This window comes from Triticum aestivum, chromosome 4A (assembly GCF_018294505.1).
Source record: "Triticum aestivum cultivar Chinese Spring chromosome 4A, IWGSC CS RefSeq v2.1, whole genome shotgun sequence".
In the NCBI taxonomy this organism is placed as follows: Eukaryota; Viridiplantae; Streptophyta; class Magnoliopsida; order Poales; family Poaceae; genus Triticum; species Triticum aestivum.
In genome coordinates, this window is record NC_057803.1 from 95167339 (window position 1) to 95174277 (window position 6939).

A 6939-nucleotide genomic window follows, 5' to 3' on the forward strand; every position below is an offset into this window, starting at 1 on the left:
TTGGTGGGCCTGACAACTGAAGGAACTGCATCCTCATGGTGGCGCCGCGTTCCCTACTTTATTGTCCATGCTTCATAACATTTTTTCAAGAATAAAAATCGTGACATGCATCCATGAGCACTCCTCTTGACTTGATTGTGTGCTGTAGGGACTGAAAGCCTACCAGTAATTGGGGTGGTCTGCCACTGAACATCCTCTCCAGCAACACCACAAAATACATACAGTTCCCTTTGATGTTTACATATAGCTTAAATTACAGATGTTTTTCCATATATTTAACTTCCAGATTGTATATGTATTGATTGTTAGATAAGGTAGTAAGATTTGACAACTATTGGCCATACAGGTATCTGAAAGTGGTACTTGAGCCATATTTCTTAGTTACACGGTTCTCATTCTACCATGGACCCCAGCTGTCAAGTTTACCCAATCTTTTTCTTATCGAATTGTTATTTTAATTCTCTCCGATTATTATTTCTGTGACACACGCAGACGCACATTAATGCAGAAGATAATACATGTCAATATTCCACAAATCCTATATAATTAACAATAGAAATCATGTCTGGAAAATTTGCTGAACTTGTGGTGTACACTAGAGATCATGGGCTGAGACAATGCAATAGAAATCATGTAGAGGCTGGAAAATTTGCTGAACTTGTGGTGCCTGTGTTCTTTCTGACAGTAGTTGTTTTATGGTGCTTGTGAGGCGTCGACCACTGGTGTTACTTCTTTCAAATTACAATGTTTTCTGATTACCCAGATGAGTTAATTCAGAGGTTACTATCAAATCAATGTGTTCTCAGGTTCAGTATTAATTAGGGAGTTGCTTTTGGCACAGTAGTTCAGAGTTTTCAGATTTTAATTAGCATGCATCAGGGTAATTCCTATTTAACAAACGGTTGCCAATTAATTGGGGAGTTGATGGTTAGGATTGAGGAGTCACTGATAATTAGCCTGCTTTTAAGTATCAGTTTGCTAAACAGGCAAATGCCTATGGGATTGTTGCTGGCATAGTAAGATACATCAATAGGTTTCTTGTTTGTTTGCAAGCACTGATGTGAAACTGCTATCATGACATCATGTCGAGTTCTTTGGATATTCAGGCTTATCTCTTTATTCTAACGATAATGCATTTTTTATAGACCTGCATGTAGGATAATTGGTTTTGATGTCTCTGTTGTGTGTGCACTTGCAGGTCCCAAAGATGCCTGATAGAACTCGGGTGGAGGCCAAGGAGATTCGGCTCTCGGACATGCCACCAGTAACACTTGATGATAGCAACATGCACACTGTAAGTTTCCCCCTGCAAATTGCATATTTTGATATATGTTGCTGCTGTGAACATTTGTTGTTGTTAAATAGAGCAAGTCAATTTAGTTCAGCACTCAACAACTACATCTACCTTTATATATACCCTAAGTGGGTTTTCTAAAGCAGTTTATTTATGTTGTAACTGCAGAAAACAGATGACACCTCCGAAATGAACATTCCAGAGGATTTCGATAACCGACCTTCAAAAAAAGCAAAAATTTCTGAATCAGGTGTTTTGGAGTCATCACCAATGTCACCAACTATGTCAGCATCTAATCCAGTTTCTAAATGTTTTGAATCGATTGTGCCTGAATCAGAAAATCAGATAGATCATGATCCATTGCCATCACCTTCTAGCTCGACATTAACTCCTGTTTTAATATTACATGATGTCAAGGAACCAGATCCAAATAAAGGGATCAAAGTTGATGAGACATATGATTATCTCCCACAAGGTATTTATTTATTTATTATGTATACTTTCGTATTTTATATATTCTTAAAAAAAATTATTTTATGCAGACTATACATTGACCGACCATGATCTATGTGCTCATATAGCAATAGAATCATCTTTGAGTAAACAATTGCTCGTGGAGATAGATGGAAGTTGTGTCTTGCAAAATCAATTGATGTGCCTGCTAAATGAAAAGGAGTGGATAAATGATGATGTAAGTACCCTTACTCAAACTGGAAAAATATTCTAATCACTTATATCTATTAGTAATGTATTTTTAAATTTCAAAATTATAGGTGATCAATGCATATATATGTTGTATAAAGGACCAAATACATCTCCAGAATGATAATAAAGTATATTTTGAGAGTCCATTTGTTACCTCACTATTTAAACGAGATGGCGAACTTGGAATACAAAAAGATAGTGCCTTCATGACAGAGACTGTCGTCGAATATATGCAACATGACATGGTAATATCCATATTCATAATTTACATGTTCTATGTTTCATACATTTTCATCTATTATTTTCCTAATTATTTTTATTACAGATTAAACTTCCAATAAATGCCAACAACACACATTGGTATTTAGCTGTTGTGAATACAAAAAAAACGTGAGGTTCAAGTACTGGACTCATTGTGCTGGGACTTTGACCGTGATGATCTCGCTCATACGGTTAGTTACAAAACCATTTTTAATATACTTCGCTAATGTGTATCATTTCTAACCATTATTTTATTTTTAGGTACGAGGAGTACAATTTCATTTGGACCTTCTTAAAAGTCAAAACTTGGTAAAAGACAATTGGAAAGACGTTGATCTCACTGAATGGAAGATCACAGAACAATTACAAAAGGCAATTCAAACAGACAGTTCTTCATGTGGTTTGTTTATGATCAAATTTATGGAATATTTCACCGGATGTGCACTATCTTACCCAATTACACAGGTATATATCTTTTTAAAATTAAAAAGTATGTTAATTTCCCAAAAAGTATGTTATTTTTTAAATAATTTACTAATAATTCTTTGTGTTGTACAGGAAATGATTACTTCATTTAGGTTTAAGTTAGCCAGCATACTATTATGTTGGAAAACAAACACTGCAGCAAGGACTACAATCGTTGAAGAAAGTAACGATGACACTAATGGAGATCCTGATGATGTTCAAATATTAGAAAGCCTAGATGATATAAAAATATCAAAGAAAAAAATCCCATTATCTGTTGAAAATAAATACAGATCACTAATATCTATTCTTTCTAATATGAGTGTACATGAATTAACAGCTGGACTCTGTAGCTTCATTAAATCAATCAATTACACTGAGATTTTAGAGTAAGTCATTTCAAATTAGTTTTGCAATTTTAAATTATCTTACTTATTTTTTTAATGGTTTATTTTATTAATTTTATCATTATCAGGAAAGTATGGATCCAAAGTTCAAAGCCATATCCGATTAGCTTGTCTCTCAGAAAACTACAAGAAATGTTGAAGGATGATTTACCCATGGACAAAGATTGCTTTAATTTGGTTGTACGGAAGATTATGTTTGATGACATCCAAACGGCACAAAAAACAAAACATTCGATAGCAAAACATTATCTCGACATGAAATTTTGGGTATGTTTTTATATTTATTATATACTTTCTTTTCTATATTCTAATTTTAAAATACTTTCTAATCAATTATTTTGTATACTAGATGACTACTGATTTTGGACGGCACCCAGAATTCCGTAAGAAGTTAGATGCTGAACAACTAGCAAATACTGTTCGTAATTGGCCTGGTATAAAATATAATGTTTCAACATGCAAAACGGTAAGAGCACTTTTGTATACTTTAGGCCACAATTTTTTTATTACATCTAATATGTAGCCTATTTCAGATTCATATTCCAGTACAATCCAACAGTGATTTCATTCTATTCACATTGGACAAAGATACCAGAACTGTGTACATTTTGGACCCTGCTCCTATTAATCCCATGTACCGATGGAACCCACTCGCAAAATATGTGCGCAAAATTATATGGATTGCAGAACACTTACAAAAGGCAATGTCAAAAGCATGCCCTGGGTCTATATGGAATGAGGATATTCTCCTATGGCATCAAAAAATCCTAGATGATATTCCGGTTTACAACAGGTATTTCTCAAGAGATGAATACTACATATTAAGTATTTGTTGTTTTGAATATATACAAAATTTTAATTACTAACATATATATTCTTATATATAAGGGAACTGTCCGGTTATGTTGTTCCTCTGTTCATGTCCACATGGGAAAATGAAAGACCACATTTGCCAATTTTAAAGGTAAATATCGCGACTATATAGATCATTAATATTATAATTACACATCTCATTCTAATGTTCTTCGTGTACAACAAATGTGGGTGTACAGGATGGATATGAACTCAGAAAAATTATTTTGGGCCAACTCCTAACATTCAAGGACAATGAAAGTGAAGATAACATGCCTGCCGGTGTACTTGAATTCATCAATTGTATCAGGAAAATCCAATCTAAAAGTGGTAAGTGAAATAGTACGATTCGTAAGATTTCATAATAACAAATTATTTTTTCAAGATTGATTACTTGGTCGTGCTAACTTCCAATTTCCTCAAACAGGACTTGCGTGCTATTTCTGAAAAGAGAAGCTTCTCTGTTGGCTGGCATCTCTGGTAGTAGTTTTAGATAAGTAGCAAATGAACCAGTTGGGTCAATTACAAATATTTGGCTGTAAATGACTTTCAGTTTCTACCTTATAATGAAATGTAGACATGTACTCTTTAACAGTATTGTGATCTTGATGGTGGTCTTATGTATTGGTTGAAATTTCATGATGTTTTGCAGTGCTCTTATTATTTTATTTCCACAAATATGGGCCTCAGATTGTTGATTGCTTAACTGCTTCTGGGATGTAAAAGAAAAAAAACACAAAAAATACAAATAAAATTTTATACTACCTCCGTTCCTAAATATAGGGTGTACAGTTTTTGGCACGAAGATTAAAGAATGCATGTGGAGAGAAAATTTCACAAGTTTTGGGCGAGATTTCACCTGACTAATTGACATGAGAAAATAGTGGAGCTTGCTTGATATAAGGAAATGTAACCAAATCCCTAAAATAGTTAACCAAACGAGTTGTACAATGCAATACACCTTATATTTTAGATTTTTTTTCCTCAAAAATCTATACACCTTATATCAAAGAACTGAGGGAGTATTTCAAAAGTAATAATCATCACCATAAAAATGATTCCCTTCTAAATAATATTCTCAATTTTTTATTTTAACACCTTCTCAAAATTAATAAAAATTGTTATTTCTGAACAACAAAAAATAATCCTTCATCCAATGAAATGAAAGTGTGAACCTGAGGTGTATGAAGTTTTCTTTCCTCCCGTTGCAACGCACGGGCACATTTACTATGTTAGATAAAGCCCGTGCGTCAAGGTGTGCAAAACCAAACCAAAAACCAAGAACCGAACCAAAAAAACAAAACTTTCAGTTTCAGTTTTCAATTCTACAAACCATTTAACATTCAGTTTTTTCTGTTTAAAACCGAAAACCGTTCGGTTAAACCGAAAGAACCGAAGTTCGCTTTTATGTGCAACAATACAAGCTGAAAGCTGAAAACTATCCTTTTATAGCCATCCACCCACCGCGCTGCAGCTCGATCGGCGAGGTGGGACTAAATCGATGCAGCTGGAAACAACAGCAGGGCACCTAGCACATGCGATGCTTGTGTGGGTTCAAAGTATCCAGCCCATACGGCCTCTTTGTCGAGCGATCCACGTCCAGCAAGCCGATCAGTCTTGTCGGTACTCGGGAGTATCGACCTGGGTCGTATGCTCGTAGCCTCGTGGCCGTTGGAGATACGTAGGCCTTTCTCTCTTTCCTTTTTTTTGCTTCATCCCTCATCTAATCAATCATATCTGCTGCCATTTCTATATCTATACCTCTATACCTATATTATATATATATATATTATTATTTTATTATATATATATATATATATATATATATACTAATAAACCAAGGTGATATTCTTGGTTTCGTCCCGCATTAGATATTTTTTTTCGGTTAGTTTTGGCAGACAGTCCGTCCAATTGCGAGGTGGTACTAAAATTTTTTGTCCATCCAATTGGTCCGCATCCACATCCTCTCAATGGGCCTGCACGCATGTTTCGGTACCTTACCCGATTTTCGCACGTACTCACAATAATCCCACCTTGATTGCTTTCCTCAAATCCTACCAACTTATATACCTACTCAAATTGCCTGTAATATCAACAACGAGCCTCTTGGATCAATAAACGCATAAGGAGTCAAGAGAAAAAGAGAAGGGAGGTGGCAGACATGACCGGCCGTCCGGCGCGCGGGGCTCCTGAGCAAGGCAGGGGGCGAAGATGGAGCAAAGGGCTTGGCCGGAGGAGGTAGGCAGTCCTGCGCTGAGTCCACAACCGATCCGGCGCTGGGATTGGGAGGATAGGATCGAGGGAGTGTTGTGGGGCTCCCGCTCCGGGCCGGCCAGGCCGGTTGATCTTTACCCATATTCTCTCTCCCGTCATTTCCTGTGGCGTGCATGATTTATACTTAGGTCCACAAAAGAAGTTTCATCGAAATTGGAGAATTTTGGAAAAAGTTTTGTGGGCCAAACTTGTAATTGAAAATGCAAGGGATTTTGGAGAAGGTTGGAATGGAAATTGGAAAAGCAATTAAATAAAATACAAGCAAATATCAAATGATTTTCCAAAAATATCCATAGTTTTAATTTGGTGTGAAATATTCAATCATGATGAAATGTAAAAATAAAATAAAATAAACATTATAATGATGAAAAAATTGGTCTTGGGTTGTTACAACTCCGATCTTACCTTATCTTCTTACGGAGGTTCAATCTATTCATGAGAAATCGTTAATTTCAATAATCTTCTAAGAAACTGGCAGCTAAATTTGATAACAAAACTTTAATTGATATATAATTTTTTTAATAACAAGTTAGAGGAAAATAGCATCTATTTTCATAAAAAATTAGTACGCAACCCACAAAAAAAATTACATATTAAAAAATAAGGGTAGTATAATTATATACATCACTTGGCCTAACGTTGAAATTAGCATAACACTAAAACTGATTATTTAATATTTTC